Genomic DNA, 16,948 nt, shown 5'->3' with positions numbered 1-16,948 from the left:
ATATACACAGCAAAACACAATACCAATTGGACAACGTCTACATATACAATTCAGTGACACTGATGACGTACTTCAAGTTGTGTCCCCATTCTCACCCTCCTTTTTCGAGTTGTTCCTCCCCCCATTAAATAAACCCACTGGCCCTAAGCTTCCTGTCTAAACTTTTTGAGTTGCTGTTACCAGTTGGATCCCATGTGGGTAGTTCTTTAAAAGGCACAATGCTCAAGGCAGATATCACCCATCCTATTTTGATGACAGTTCAGGGTTCCTGGGTACCAGGCAGGTGATGTGGGCAGAGCACACTGGTATTAGTGGGGACAACACGCCTGCAAGACCTGGAACTTCTGTGTTAGCCCCAGGGCATATACTCCTTGCTCCACCCCACCACGATACCTTCCCCTTGCCCATCCAGTGTGAGGGGGCCCTGCCTACCCCAGACCTGGTCCAGGTCTCCCATACTTTAGGGACAGCTAGGCCTAGGGAAACCCCCCAAGGGGCCAGAACAGGGAAAGCCAGCTCTAGCCTGCTCCCTTCCTTCCACATTCTCTAGATATGTAAGCAATGTTTTCTACATGTTGGCCAACTTGTTTGATTGGCTTATCCAGGCCTCTTGGGTAGGTGAAGATTTGTCCTCAGCTTTGATCAGATCCAAATGCCTATTATCATGGCTCTTCTGATTTGCCACGAGCCTGAGCCATCTCAAGCTCCTCCCTAACATCTCTGGTGCCGTGGCACTCTGTCTGTCCCTTTATGACCTGGAGTAAGGCAGGGCTACCAGGGGCAGAGGTGCCACTCAGTGCAGATGGTGCTCTGATGCTTGGCTAAGCAAAGCCTCTTCCCCAGATGTCATCATTTGGTCACTGTTTGCAAGGGCAGCATCTTGACAGCACAGTCTAGTCTGGTCACCACTCCTGGGCCTGCCCAGAGCACCCCTGACCTCAGCCCACAGACGACACCCACTGCTGGCTCCCAGTGGCTGAAGCTTGAGGCACCACATGGATGCCTAACGTGGCTCATGAATGGCGGCAGCCACTAAAAGTTCCCTGCTCCCTGTGCCCAAGCTCAGGGGAGGCTGTTCCAGGGTCAACAGTGGCCTAAATGGTTGGATACACTTATTTGGGAAATGAGAATTCACTCCAACTCAATTGAATCTCACTTAAGGGTTTTTTGGAGCATCTGTAAGAATTAAGAAGTCCCTGGATGGTGCTTGGCTGCTAACCAAAAGGTTGGAGGTTCAAGTCCACCCAGAGGTACCTCAGAAGAAGGATCTGGTGATCTATGTCTTAAAAACCAGCTATTTAGAACCCTGTGATGCACAGTTCTGCTCTGATACACACGGGGTCATCATGGGTTGGAATCGACTTGACAGTAACTAGTTTTTACTGGATTTTTTTTATAAGATCCAGGCCCTAGGCTGAACTTTGAGGTAACCAGGAGCAGATCCTGCTTCAAAAAAAAAGGTCATGGCTACTAGGCCTTAGCATTCACTGTCCTCTCTGAAATACTTTTCTCTCTTCACCGAATTCATTATCTCTTCCTACTCTGCCTTCTCTAGTGGTGCAAAGATTAAGCACTCGGCTGTTAACCGAAAGATTGGCAGTTCCAACTTACCCACAAGCTACTTTTATTTTTTTTACAAGGGAGAAAGACCTAGAGATCTTCTTTTAAGAACACGGCCTAGAAAACCCTAGGGAGCAGTTCTACTCTGTCAAATGGGGTTGCTATGAGTCCAGTATTGACTTGATGGCATCTCACAACAACAACCCCAACTCTGCCTTCAGCACTTCGCTCCATGTGACTTCCTCTTGACGTCTTTTTTGTGTGTGTGTAGTTGACAGCTTCCTTATTTCACTTGATTTTCTGTGCTGAGTCGTTTTTTCTTTACATATTTTCTTTTCCTCTTTTTCACCATTGTTGATTTTGTATCTGCTGAGACTTGATGTTTTTCTTGTTTTTCACTTTAATGTGTAGGATTGTTAGTCTCCTTTGTGGTTACCTTAATATTAACCCCTATTTTTCTAAGTTTAAACCAATTTTTTATATCTTTATATCGCCTTGACTCCCTCTCCATAGAAAAGATCTATGACTATGTTTTTTAATCCCTCTTTTTTGTTTTAATGTTGTCATCTTTTACATAATGACATTCAATGTGACTTCCTTGGGGAGGTTTCCCTGCCTTCCACGGCTCAGGCTAATCCCCCAGTTATATCCTTTCACGGCCCCATGTTCCACTCCTTGGCAGCACTGTCACTGCGGAAATTTCATAGTGACCTCTGTGATTATTTAATTAATGCATGTCACCCCGGCTAGGCTGACAGTAAGCCCCATGAGGGCAGGAACAAGGTCCATTTCCTTCATCATTATATGTTCAGTTTTTACACCATCACAGGGCCTGGTATAATAATATCCCAACAAATACTTATTGAGTAAACACATGAATAAACAAGGAATATAACCAAGGTCACTGCCTGAGAGGTTCAGGTAAGGGTGGAGAGCATGTGAAGGGTGAAGATTTCACCTGGGTTGAGAAGATCAGAAGGTGCCCTGGAGGAACTGGTGGGTCAGGAGAACCTTGACGAATGTGTGGGACTTTGACGAGTGGAGATGAGGGTAAGCCATTTCTGGTGAGGGCCAGCAGGAGCAAATCCTTAGAGGAAAGGAAGTAAAAGAAATTGTTTGGAAAATAGCAAGAAACTGGTTTTATCTAGAGCATACAGAGGAAGCCAAACCGAAAAACCAAATCAGTGGCTGCTGAGTCCATTCGGACTCATGGTGACCCCATATGTCAGAGGAGAACGGAGCTCCTCAGAGTTTTCTTGGCTGTAATCTTAACAGAAACAGATCACCAGGACTTTCTTCCACGGCACTGCTAGGTGTGTTCAAATGGTCAACTTTTCAGTTAGTAGCTGAAAGCAAACCGTTTGCACCACCCAGTGACCTATATGGAGCAAAAGTGCAGTGAGATGAGGTGGGAAGGAAGGTAACAAGGAATGAAGTGTCTTGGATGCCAGGCTAAAAGCTGGGATTGGTGGGAAGCCTGTGGGGTTCCACTGATGGAGAAGAGGCTGGACCCAGAGGCCCAGTTAGGAAGCTGCCTAGCTCTGATATTCTATAACAGGGAAATCTTGATCAGTTGGACTGCAGTGAACTTCCTCCCCCATTTTCTGGTGCTGGAGAAAAAGATGAAGGTGACATGATTTCCTAGAACAGCTGGTGTCAGGTGATGGGTTGGACATACTCCGTTTGCCCCTCCAGGCCCTCTCCCCACCCTTCTCCACCTGCTCTGGGCCTTGGGAGGCTGAATCTTGGACTGTGCCAACCCTGCTCACTTGCCTTCTGGTTCCAACTGGGTTCAGTTACTGGGTGGAACCAGCAGGAGGTGGGAGGCAGTAGGAGAGAGGGGTAGGGAATTCACTCCTCAGCTTCCTCCTCCAGGGTCACTGCAGTGGACTGCAACGCTCTGCCAAAGGCATACCACTGTCCAGGGGCTCTCTCCCACTGCTGCAGCTCCCTCTGGGTTCTGATGGCTCCTCCCTTGCTTTGCCATACTAGCCCTGAGGTACATCACCACGCCTTGCTGGTTTTCCTTAATCTGTTGAATTCCTTTAATCTTTCCTTTAATCCAGTACAGCACAGATTGCTGGTTCCTACTCCCAGGGTTTCTGACTCAATAGGTCTAGGGTGGGGCCCAAGAATTTGCATTTCTAACAAACTCCCAGATGAAGGTGATATTGCTTGTCCAGGGATCATACTTTGAGAACACTTCCCTAGATCTTTAGTTGCCAGCCCACAAACCAAAAACCCTTGGGGTTCAGAATTCCCAAATCTATAAGCACTATTTAAAATCTGAATAAATATTTATTAGACATCATAAACAAGATTGTGATAAGTGGAGAAGAAATTGAAGTTGTTAGGATTTCATTCTACTTGGATCAACAATCAATGTCCGTGGAAGCAGCAGCCAAGACATCAAATTACCTATTGAATTGGGCAAATTGGCTGCAAAAGACCTCTTTAAAGTGTTAAAAAGCAAAGATACTACTTTGAGGACTAAGGTGTGCCTGACTCATTTCATGGTCTTCTCAGCTCTTCATATGTATGCGAAAGCTGGACAATGAAAAAGGAAGATAAAAAAGAATTGACGCACTTGAATTGTGGTGTTGGTGAAGAATATTGAATATACCATGGGCTGCCAGAAGAATAAACAAATCAGTTTTGGAGGAAGTACAGCCAGAATGCTTCTTAGAAGGGAGGATGGCAAGACTTAGTCTTGCTTACTTTGGAGACGTCATCGGGAAAGATTAACTGTTAGAGAAGGACATCATGTTTGGTAAGGTGGAGTATCAGTTAAAATGAAGAAAACCCTCTGTCTTAGTTATCTAGTGCTGCTCTAACAGAAATACCACAAGTGAATGGCTTAAATTTATATTCTCAAAGTTCAGGAGGCTAGAAGTCTGAATTCAGAGTGCTGGCTCTAGGGGGAAGGCTTTCACTCTGTGTTGGCTCTGGAGGAAGGTCCTTGTATCTTCTGAGCTTCTGCTCCTGGGCAATCTTTACTTGACTTGGCATCTGTCTTCTCCCATCCCTACTACTTAGCTTGCTTATTTAATCTCTTTTGCATCTCAAAAAAGATTGATTCAAGATACATCCTAATCCTGCCTCATTAACGTAACAAACATAACCCATTCAAAAACGGGATTATAACCACAGGCAGAGGTTAGGATTTACAACACATCACAAAACAGCGAATAATTACATCAGATCACAAAATGGAGGACAACACCACAATACTGGAAATCATGGCCTAGCCAAGTTGATACATATTTTGGGGGGACATAATTCAATTCATAACACCCTCCACGAGGTGGATTGACACAGTGGCCGTAACAGTCAGCTCAAACATACCAACAATGTTTTGTTCTGTCATCCATAAGGCTGCCATGAGTCAGAGGTGACTTGAAGGCAACCAATAACAACAGACATAAATTACTACGGTTTTTCAAATTAATGTAAGTACTGTTTTAATACAAATTTAGCTGAATATCTTAGAGTTCCATGTAGCTTTTTGTAAGTATACATATTCTCTATGCATTGATACTAAAATACAACTACAATCAGAAGGAGGGATCCTGAAACTGAAAATCCTGGGGAGCCCTAGCACTGGGCCATCTTGCCCTATGTAGTTAATTCCTGTGTTCTTGTTCAGAGGAAAGCATTTGGTGAAAAACTGTAAATTCTCCTCCTGACTGGATTTTTCCTCTGGTCTGTTTGCATTTCCGTCTCTCCATCTCACTTCAGTTTTGCCAGTCCTGTATTTTCCCCAGGGGCATTGGTGGTTCGGTGATAGAATTCTTGCCTTTTATGCAGGAGGCCTGGGTTCGATTCCCAACCAATGCACCCATCTGTCAGTAGAGGCTTGTATGTTGCTCTGCTGTTTGAATGGATTTCAGCAGAGCTTCCAGACTAAGATGTGAAAAACTTGTGGATCACAATGGCCTGATCCCATTGTTCATGGGACCCCTATGAGTTGGGGGCCAATTTGACAGCAGTTAACAACATATTTTTCCCAATTTTGGCTTGGGTGCAGTGAATGTGCTACTGAATTGGCAACACTAGCATAAGGATGCCTGTGTTGGGTCCCACCAGAGGTGATCATCCTTGCAAATGAGAGACAGAATCACTTTTTACCCCCTTTCTTTGTTCTGAGACAGAACAGCAGAACTGGAAGGACTCTGGAAATGGTTTCCTGACCAATCCCTTGTTATGAAAGGCAGAGAAACTGTAGTCGGGGAGGGGAATGGGCTCTCCAAGAGTATTCAGAGTTGGTAGAATAGGGTCTCCTGACTCCAGTCCAGCCCTCTTCCCATTCCACCAGAAAAAATATATATATAAATATCAAATTCTCATTATATTAAGTTTTAATATTATTCAATCTCTGGTCAATTTATTTTAGGCCTTTGTACTGATTTCTATCTGAAGAAATAAATACATACCTACTTAATTTCACTCTTCTTGTTAAGTGCTTCAATATTTTAAGAGCAACTTGGGAGCCAAATTCTGACCCCATTAACATGTCTCATTCTACTGTCATTATATTTCTAGAGTGCTTTTTCCTTTCCTATACACTTTCCTTTATAATCTCTTGTTTTAATTTTCGTCTCTGGAAGGGATCTTGGTCCTGTCACATCCTGTTCCCAAAATGAAAGATGGCATTGCCCTCATTTGTGGAAGAGGCAAAGACTGATTTGGCTCCTTGACCCCCAAGTGGGCATTTCAGGATTCTGTGGGCATGGGAACTTGTGCAGAGGTAGAGGAAGGAAGGCAGAAATGGGGAATCAAATAGAACGGAGAGGTCCCCAAGACTACAGCATCTCCTAGGACGATGAAGGGTTCTGGTGAGACCTTATTCTCAAGACCTGACAGGAGACCTGTGCTGTGAGGAGAAGGGAAAGGCTCTTGGGGCCACACACCTGGCACAGGGGCCATGCCTGACTTTCTGGAGCCCCAAACAAGGCTGGGGAGTATACGTAGGAACAGTGCTGGTTTGAAAGGATGAAGAGGGCACAACCTGAGGTCTGGCTGAAAGATCTCTCTTTTATTCCCTCTCTCCCTTCACTCCCTCCCTTTAGCCCTCTCTTCCCATAATTTCTCAGTCATCTATTTTCTCATATGTCTTTTGATTTTCCATTCTTTCTCTCATCAATCACTGGTTCTATTTATCGCAACTCCATCTAACGCCTTCATTTATTTCCCTTTCTGTCTTCCCATCCATCACTCTTTGTGTGACTGTGCTGCTGAAAACTGAGTGGATAATAAATTGCCTCGATTCAGAGCAGAGGCTTTCTGCCGTATTCCTTCTTGGCCTCTGAGTCTACCTGTAACAGTGCCTGTGTCGTATCTATTTGTATTGTCTTGTTTCACTGTCCAAGTGGTATTTAATTTTTCATGATGAACTTGTCTGTCTTCTTAGTTTTCCTTCGAGCATCGTAAGGAATGGCCCTCTTCCCATTGCAGTCTCTGGAGCCCACTCTCCTTATTGGTGACTCCTCCTCAGCCCCTACTGCCAGGCTTTGCTTGTCCCATTGACCCGTTGCAGCCGAGTTGATTCTGACTCATAGCGACCCTACAGGACAGAGTAGAACTGCCCTATAGAGTTTCCAAGGAGCACAGCGCTCAGTAAATGAGTGTGAAGAGATTGATGTCTCCTCCCATTCCAGACAACGCTTCCAACCTTCACTGCCCAGGGGTATTCTTTCATCTTGGGATGATGGTACAGCCAAGGGTAACTTGATAGATTTTGCTCCCTAAGAATCGTCATCATTTACTCTCTACCCCAGCCATCTCAAATAAATATGTAAAAAAGAAGGCCTATTTAGCAAAGATTATCTCAGAACAAATCACTAGACATGCATACCCCGCCTCCATCATCACCAGTTTTCCACACAAGCCTTTCCTACATAGAAATGCTGGACTGACCCCTGGTCTTGGAATCTCTTTCCCTCCATTATCCAACTATCACACCATGTATTCACCAAAAAAAAGAAAAAAAAAAGGTATTTTTTTGAGTAATGATTAAGTGTTAGGCAGTTAGCCACCCAGAGAAGATGAACACATGGGCCTTATTTCTGGGGAGGAGATGATGGCCTGACAAAGACAAATGAGGAGTATAGAAATAAATTTAAATACACATTCATTTAAAAATATATTTTAGTGTGCACCTACTATGTGTCAGGCACTGTAACTGGTGCTAGGGCCACAAAGGAGAACAAGAATAAAGTATAATAACAGCAGAAGGGAACAATGATGAAGTACTTATAAGATATGCCTATTGTTGCAGCTTGGATTCTCTGGGATGCAGGCTCTGAAGTGAGTTTAGTGTGCAGGGCATTTATTAGGGAGTGCTCTTGGGATTGATACCTGTGGAAGGGAGGGGGAAGAGGGACTGGACAGAGGAGAAGTTCAGATACAAGGTAGGCCCAACAACAGCATTAGCTGATTCCACAGGAGCATGGAACTAAAATACCCCCAGCACAGAGCTGTCCTGTATTGGCTCAAAATGACTGAGCCTTTATACCCTGGCCTTGATCAGTCAGTCTCTGGATGTAAGGCACCCCAAGAAGGGCATGACCTTGGGTGAAGTGACTCTTTGCAGCTGAGGCGATCCCTGAATGGCCTGACAATTGAAGGTTGTCAAAGACTGTTGACCTATACTTGGGGAAGCAAGTCCTATCTTAACAGAGGAAGTGGGTGATGTACTTCTTTGCATTAGATAATGCTACTGCTCAGTAATATCTGTGTCTCTTTTTCTTCCTAAGCTACCAGTGGGCTGAATGTCCAAGAGTCCTTGCATCTAGTTGGGCCATGTAACTAGTTTTCACCAAAGGACAAGCACCTGAGGATTGCCCTAAAAACTTCTCAAGAACTTCTCCATGCTCTTCTCTCACCTGACAAACAGATACCGGAATCCAATAAAGGTGTCCAGTACCTTTAGAAGTAGAAACCTGAGCTACACAATAGAAGGAACCTGGGTCTCTGAGTGATAGCATGGAGCAGAGCTTCCCTTTCTTCTACTCTAACCTCTGAGTCAGTCACCACTGGACTGTGATATGTGGAAGAACGATAGTTTTGGGGGGTTTTTTTGGTCAATTTTGATGTTCACTGAGATTTGGGGCTCTTTATTTTAGGGATTAGCTGAATTACAAGAATTGATTTCTCCAAGTGAGGAACTCCCATAACAAAAACTAAAGCTCGAGGCCAAGGCGGTGGCTGAGCAGTCTGATAAGATAGAAAAAGATATGGCAGGTTAGGTGGCTAAAAATTCATATTATGCTCTGCCAAAACATTTGGGAAAATCTGTTGCCTGTGATACTTGGAAGTCAGAAACAAATGCTGTAGGGGAAGAAGATGGAAAAGAGAATATCAAAGCTATGTGTTGGTGATTAGCGGCTGCATTCAGCAAATTACAAGAAAACGATGAGCTCAGGAAAGAATGGGCCAGGTTGCAAGAAGAAACAAAATGGAATAGAAAGAGTCAGAAATTCAAGGTCTTGAAGAAATAGGAAAAAACTACTTCTTCCTAGGAAACTTCCTTTCTTCTTTGGGCTTCAACCTTCCACCTCTCCAGACAAAATGAATCATTGTCTGTATTACTGGGGATCTGCTAACTATTATAATAAACAATCCCCAAATCTCAGGGGCTTGATACAATGAAAGTTTCTTTTTTAGACACAGTCTAGTTCTGAATTTTAAAAGATTTTGAGCAGCCAAGGCCCAATGAAACTTGTCAACTAAACCCAGTGAATTAGCCCTGGGACAAAAACCAGTCCATGGAATGTGCCTTCTTACCCAAGCATGCCAGCCTCAACATAGCCACCATTAGGTTGAGAAAGAACCGCATAGGAGTGAGGAAGTAAAATAAATAAATGAATGAGGCAGAAATGAGTATTATGACTTAAGGGGAAAAAAAAAAAAATACTTTGGATGCAGTTACCTACACATGGAATTGACTAGAAGCAAATAGATTAAAAGGCTTCTAAGCTTTTGAGAGAATTGTATTGCCAAAGAAACCAGAAGCCTGGATTTAAAAGACTTTGACTATTCAAACACACCTGAAGGTTCTGAACTTGGAACTAAATGCGGTGACTGGGTGAGACTTCCATCCTCCCTGGGGAGCAGATAAGCAGGGGGAGGAGCAAATGAATGGTCTGTGACAGACACTGCTAATGCTCTCCACACTAGGTTTCCTCTCTCCTTCCTGGGCACACTGCTTCAATATAGTGTTCCCTCAGTACCCATGGGGGATTGGTTCCAGGACCAAACCTCTTATAAAAAATGATGTAGTATTTGCATATAACCCACTCACATTCTCCCTTATACTTTATATTGTCTCTAGGTTAGTTATAATACCCAATACACTGTAAATGCTATGTAAATAGTTGTTATACCATATTGTTTAGGTAATAATGAAAAGGAAAAAAAAGTTTGTTTTTTTGTTTCCAAATATTTTCGATCCATGGTTGGTTGAAAATGAGGATGCAAAACCAGTAGATGGCGGTGGGGGTGGGAGGGAACTATATTTCACAGCCCCCTAGCACCCAGGTGGACCGTGTGAGTAGTTCTTCTTAGTGGATTGTGGGCAGATATTACATATGCCACTTCCAGCCTGCCCCCTAAAACCACCCATGAGATCCTCCACACTTTGTTTCTGTGCCTGCCAGTCAGATGCAGAAAATACAGGTAAGACCCTGAGGCTAGAAGATGGCAGAGCCACACACTGGCTGGAGCCTGGGTCCCTGAATGGGTGTATGTAGCAGAGCCCTCCATCCCCAACCTGCACTGGACTGTGTTTGAGAAAGAAATTTCCATTGAATTAAATCCCTGATATTTGAAGATTGTTTGTTATAACAGTTAGCAGAGTCCGACAACACAGGCAGTGATTCACTTTACCTGGGGAGGTAGAAGGATAGAGCCCAAAGGGGGAAAGACAGTTTCCTGAAAAAAGTAGCTTAATATTTAAGAGTTCTCATTATCCAGCCTTTCTGGCAAATGTCTAGAACATTTAAGAGAAAGAACACTGGCCTGGTAGCACCAACTAACTACATACTTGCCACGTTCCCTGGCCTCTCCAGGCTCCAGCTTCTGCCTTTATAAGCTGAAAGCAACACCTATGTCTTTGAGGCCTTTCCTTGCTCTGACTTTCTAGTAGTTTGTAGAATTTTCAGCCATATACAAGGCAGGCTGCTGAGGGCTCTGTTCATTTTACTTTGAAGTTTAACTAAATAACAGTGCATTTGGGAGGATAACAGGGGGAGAGTGAAGAGTGGAGAACAAAACTGGAGAGAGTTTGTGCAGAAAAAGCCCAAGGCTTCAAGGACACAGTGCTTCCTATGGGCTCAGCCGGGCCTGCCATGTGGCAGAACAGAGAAACAAGTGTGTTGATGCCTGGTGTGTTTCTTTGTTGTTGTAGTTGTTGAGAATATACACAGCAAAACATAAACCAATCCAGCAGTTTCTACATGTACAACTTAGTGACATAGATTACATTCTTCGAGTTGTGCAATCATCTCACCCTCCTTTTCTAAGTTGTTCCTTCCCCATTAACATAAATTCACTGCCCACTAAGGTTCCCATCCAATCTTTGGAGTTACTGTTGTCAATTTGATCCCCTATAGATAGTTCTTAAGAGACCATAATGCTCAAGACAGACATTCTTTGCTAGTTAAGCTAAACTATTGTTTGGTTTTAAGATGACTTCAGGGGATATTTTTGATTGAAGGTTTAAAGGTCATTGCAGGGCAATAGTTTCAGGGGTTCATTCAGCCTCCATGGCTCCAGGAAGTCTGGAATCTATGAGAATCTGAAATTCTGATCTGCATTCCCCCTACCCCATGTGTTTCTTAAGAAAAGTTATGATTGGAGCCATATGGGTTTTAAGCAAAAATTCTGAAACATTAAGTGAGAAAATCTGACACCCATCTCTCTAACTACGTGTTCCAAGTAGCGATTAAACACAAGAGAGCAGTCCTCCTCCTTGCTAGCCGCGTAGGAGAATGTCTGAGGCCATAAGTCGCTCTCAGTCCCAGTCAGAAGCACCATTGTTTGCCAATAGAAAAACTATTTTAAAACCTTAAAATACAAACTTAAAAAAAAAAATTTAAATGCATATGGAATGATGAGTCCCTAGCATCCTGAGGAGTTTGCTTTCATTTATTGGTTTGGCTTCAAAGGCTGATTCTATGGAGCAGATTCACCCTCCGCAGTAAAGAACCTGGAACTGAGATGTGCTCCCCCAGAGGTCAAAGGCTGGTGTCCCTCGAGCAATTCTAGCCATTTATGCTTTCTACAAACAGAAATCTATATTATTTTTAGCACATACATACATACCACAAACGTTTGCCATGTCCCCTCCCCCTCCCCACACACACACACAAAAAAAACTTCCTGGAAGACATCGTATCATTATATGGAGATATGGACTCAAGACTGAAGAAAATACGTATGATTCGATGCCAATCTAGTATCTTGAAAAAGCACTGTGACACAGTGATTAATCACCTGGGCTTCAGAGTCAGACCTTCAGGTTCACAAGCTCTGCCTAAACCACCCAGTTGCTGTGGAGTTGATACCAACTCATGGCCACCCCATGTGTGTCAGAGCAGAACTGTGCTCCACAGGGTTTTTTGTGGCTGATTTTTCAGAAGTAGATCACCAGGCCTTTTCTCTGAGGCACCTCTAGGTGGACTTGAACCACCAAACTTTTGGCTAGCAGCCAAGCACATAAACCATTTGCACCACCCAGGGACTCCCAAACTCTGTCCACTACCTGCCAACTGTCTGTGACTTAGGGAAAGTCAGCTCTCTGAGCATCAGTTTTTCCATCTGCACATAGAAATGGGGATGACAGTAACATCACCTCCCTCACAGAGTCACAAGAGAAAAAAATAAGACAACGCATGGAAAACACTTAGCGGAGTGCCTAGTACAGAGAAAACAATAAATGTTAGCCTTCTGCTAAACTTTAACTGACTTTTCATTCTCCACTTGCCCTCATTTGAGCTTCTGTTGTTGAGAAGCTTGTTTGCAGCACTCTGCTGGCCCCTGGGTGCCAGATTCTCCTGTCCGTATTCATCTCCTTGCTGCTCAGAGCTCCATCCCTGACCGTCCTGCTAATCCCACAGTGTATTGCTGTTGTGTTGTTTCTGCCTGGACACCAAGCAGCTTCCTTTATGGGAATTTCCTCTTCTTCCTTGGCTTTCATTTTAGAGCCAAGATGAGACAGGCATGCTCAAGGCTCACAGGCCGTGTGTGCTCCTCATCCATCATCATCATTCTAGCTCCCTAAAATTTTATGATCTTCGAGCCTTGTCTTGGTTATAAAAGTCATTTTCGGAGACTTTAACTGAAAAGCACTTACTCAATGCCTGCTATTTGTGGATCCTGGACCTCTAGCTCAGAACAAGAAAAGGCCCAGTCACCAGGAAGCTGACAGTCCACTGAGAACTCTTATGAGTAATCACTTTATTTATTCAACAAGCATTTAGTATGTGTACAACTCAACTTGGCATTTCTAACCTAATTATTATTCTAGACCATCACTTAACTTCAGTATGTAATGTTCAATGATTTTATATAAAGGAGATATAAAATTAATAATGTATTTTGGATTTCTAATTTTTTATCTACTTTATATTTATTAGTCCTTGGAAATCTGGAGGAACAAATTATTATGTTTATACATAATATAATGATATGGAAATTGGTATACTGCAAATGTAAGAAGAAGCTGAGCAAAAAGCCCCTGCTCCTTCTGTCTTGGTTCTAGGGGTTCCCAGCCTGGATCCTGCCACTTACAGACCCTGGAATAAAGCTTAGTAGTCCAGTGTCTCTCGGCGGAGTGAGATTTGGGAACAGAGCCAGGGAGGCCCCTGGATGTCTGAGACTCCCCATCCTTTCTCTTCCTCCTGCCCTTTCTTGTCCTCTCCTGACAAAATGGCCTGACTTGGGCTCAAGCAGCAGTCAAGACGCCAAGCTCCACTTCACTCCCTCAAAAAGGTGAGTGCTCTAGCTGAAGATGAGGAAGGAGCTCCTTTCTCTCTTTGTTATTAGCAAGCCCAGAGGATCTAAGCGTTAAACGTTTTTTTTTGCTCTTTGCTGGAAGAGAAACCAAGCCTCAGCTGGCAAGTTTGCCATGGCTCTACATGAATATTCATAGACGTGGAGTCTTGGTTGGGGTTCCTTTAGCCTCTCTCTTTCTCTCTCTCAAAGTATATTTGGCTAGGATTTCCACGACACTATCACAACCAACAAGAGCCGCGCAGGAAAGGAGTTTCGAATCAAACCATGCCAGAGTCTGTCTTCTGACTGTCATGACAGTGTGTCCTGACCTCAGTCCCGCTTCCTCCCCATCCAATCCCTGCCTTCAAAGAACCTGTCCTTCCCTGCTTTACAGAATCTCCAAGCTTCCTAATGTTTGGGGTCCAGCTCCCCCTGGTCAGACTTTTGTGAGCTTCCCTGGGCATGGTTCCACCTTCCTTATTCATTCATTCAAAGAACATTCCCTGAGTTCCCTTGAAGGAGATTGGAGATTGTTGGTGGACTAGAAGCCTGGGAGTGATCAGATATGATCAGTGTGGATAGTGGATAGGGAAGCTGAAGCGTCGCAAAGAGGAATATAGGCCTGGTTTGCCAATCCGAAGAAGAAAAGGTGACAGCCTGAAACAAGGTGGAGTTGGGCATGTACCATGGGGCAGGTGGCCAAACCTCATGGTTATTAGCCTCCATGCTAGGATCAGATAAACCCAAAAAACCCCACCCATTGCTTTTGAGTTGATTTCAACTCATAGTGACCATGTAGGACAGAGTAGAACTGCCTCGTAGGGTTTCCAAGACTATAATCTTTATGGAAGCAGACTGCCACATCTTTCTCCTTCAGACTGGCTGGTGGGTTTGAACTGCTGACCCTTCAGCTAGCAGGCAAGCACTTAAACATTGCACCACCAGGGCTCCTTCACCCCCTCCCAGAGAGTTGTGAGTCAGTCTCCTCTAGTTGCTCCTGTGCCCACTGAGCTGGAATGTTGGACCAGACACCCAGCTCTTTGCAGACAGTTTGGGGCTTTTTCATTCCTCTGGGCCCAGGGCCTGTCACAGTGCCTGGGCCATAGTCACTCTCAGTAACTATCATTGCATAAAAGGGTACAGTGAAGGAACTCAGTGACTTGCCAAATCCCCACTCCCAGCACACAGCTGAGCTCCAAGCAAGGCCTTGACCATATCTCTCTTCTCAGGTGTATAGTCGACTCAAGCGTCCTGCAGGATCACTCAGCTATGCTTAGGGCCCTGGGCTGCACATAGAGAAGAACTGGCTCCCTGGAATTCCGCATGCTTCTCTGCACCATAATGGGTAGTGTTGGCCTTTGTGTGGGTGGATCATTTCTGGGAAAGAAGAATAGGGCGGGGCGAGTGTGGAAGACCCAACAGTTAATTCTAGGAGGGTAGTTTGACCTGTCTGTTTTTTTCTTTTCTCTTTTTTAAGGCTGGGGCGGGGCGGGGGGGCAAGTGGGAGGAGAGGGACATGCAGAGGAGATCTTTTATAAACTGAAAGTATCCAGAAAAGCCAGATGCCAAACTAACTGCACTGAAGTTAAATTGCTCTCCTCTGTACTCAGAGTGGAAACTCTGGTGGCACAGTGGTTAAGAGTTTGGCAGTTAACCAAAAGGTCAGCAGTTCAAATCCTCCAGGCTTTCCTTGGAAACCCTGTGGGGCAGTTCTACTCCATCCTATAGGGTCGCTATGAGTCAGAATCCACTCCACAGCAGTGGGTATGGTTTGGGTTTGGCACTCAGAGTAACATGTCTAACCTCATCTTTCTGTATTTGCAGGGGACAGAAGCAGGTAAGATTTTAGCCCTTGAAGATTTGCAGCTGCGGCCATTCACCCCTCAGCATCTCACTCCCACTTTTGTGGGACCAGTGGCCTAAATGACATTAGAAAAGTTAGTTAAACAAGCTCTTTAGTAATTATTGTATTTCTTAACTCCTTTTCTGAAGTGTTTTGAAAACCATGCCTTTGTGTGTGTGTGTGTGTGTGTGTGTGTGTTTATTCTTACATGAAGGAGCCCTGGTGTTGCAATGGTTAAGAGCTTACCTGCTAACGGAAAGGCAGTTCAAACCCACCAGCAGCTCCAAGGGCGAAAGACCTGGCAATCTACTTCTGTAAAGATTACAGCCTACAAAACCCTATGAGGCAGTTCTACCATATCATATCTTGACAGCACCTAACAACAACAAAATCCTGAAATGAAGACATGAAAAGAAAGATATTTTTTAAATCTCTTCAAATCCCAACACACAGGTCACGACCCCCAGGCCAATGATACTGGTTACGGTTTACCGGGTGCTGGGCAGTGCTACATGTCTTACCTGCACTTCCTGCCTTCTCCCTTACGACAAGCCCATGAAGGATGCTGTCATTAGAGCAACTTACAGATGAGGAAACTGAGGCTCAAGGCTGCTGATCGTGGCCAAGGCCACGCGATCATTAGCTTGTAGGGCTAGGATTTAAACTGGGCTTGCCTGACTCCACAGCCTGTGCTGTTCACCTGCCTCTGTACTTGGGCTCAGAGAACCGGGCATTGTCAACAAATCTGCAGTTGTTGGAAGCTATAAACTTTACATCTTTTTTTTTTTAATGGTAAAAACTAATTTTATTCATTTAATCCCAGTAACCCATTGCTGTCAAGTCGATTCCAACTCATAGCAACCCTATAGGACAGAGTAGAACTGCCCCATAGAGTTCCGAAGGAGTGCCCGTTGGACTCCAACTGTTGACCTTTTGATTCGCAGCCATAGCACTTACTGGCTACGCCACCAGGGTTTCCTAATTCCCGGTAGAAATGTCAAATAAAACACATTGTTTTTTTAAGAAACAAAAAATCCTTACGGTCATATACTTTAGCCTACTCATAACTCTTCTGACATTTTAGCCTGAAGAAGCATATGACACAGGAATACCTTAGCAAGCTAATGCAAAGCCTAGAAAAAGGTCTATGCGATACCTCAACTGATTAGTCAAGGAACGCAGGGTTCTAGAGTTTATTATTAACCCAGGCCAGTGGTCTCAAAGGCTGTTTTTTAGTTCTCATGGCTGAGCCCTTTCTCCTTTCCAAGCCTGTGCTATGTGTTTTAACATGTTATTTCCTTGGACTCTCACAATAATCCATTTTTCTGATGAGGATACTGAGGTTCAAAGAGGTCAGCTAACCTGCCCAAACTGTCTGACTCCAGATCTGTCTGGATCCACTCACTAAATGCTTTCTCCTACACACAGTTTACTTTAATGTTCATGGTTCCCCCAATAATACGATTGAGGGCAATGGCAGGTGAGCACAATGACCCCTGGGAGCAGACAACACCAGAGGGGCAGCTTTAGAAGATGATCATTGTGCCCTAT

At 44.3% G+C, this 16,948-nt stretch overlaps 1 non-coding gene across 1 annotated transcript; it reads left to right on the top strand.

Moving 5' to 3' along the window:
* Positions 1 to 5,326: 5,326 nt before the first annotated feature.
* TRNAK-UUU (transfer RNA lysine (anticodon UUU)) lies at positions 5,327 to 5,397 on the top strand. Its single transcript has one exon. It is a non-coding gene; the product is annotated as a tRNA-Lys (tRNA).
* Positions 5,398 to 16,948: the final 11,551 nt, after the last annotated feature.

This window comes from Elephas maximus, chromosome 1, assembly GCF_024166365.1.
Source record: "Elephas maximus indicus isolate mEleMax1 chromosome 1, mEleMax1 primary haplotype, whole genome shotgun sequence".
Taxonomy (NCBI): domain Eukaryota; kingdom Metazoa; phylum Chordata; class Mammalia; order Proboscidea; family Elephantidae; genus Elephas; species Elephas maximus.
This window is presented reverse-complemented; position numbering and strand designations above follow the sequence as displayed.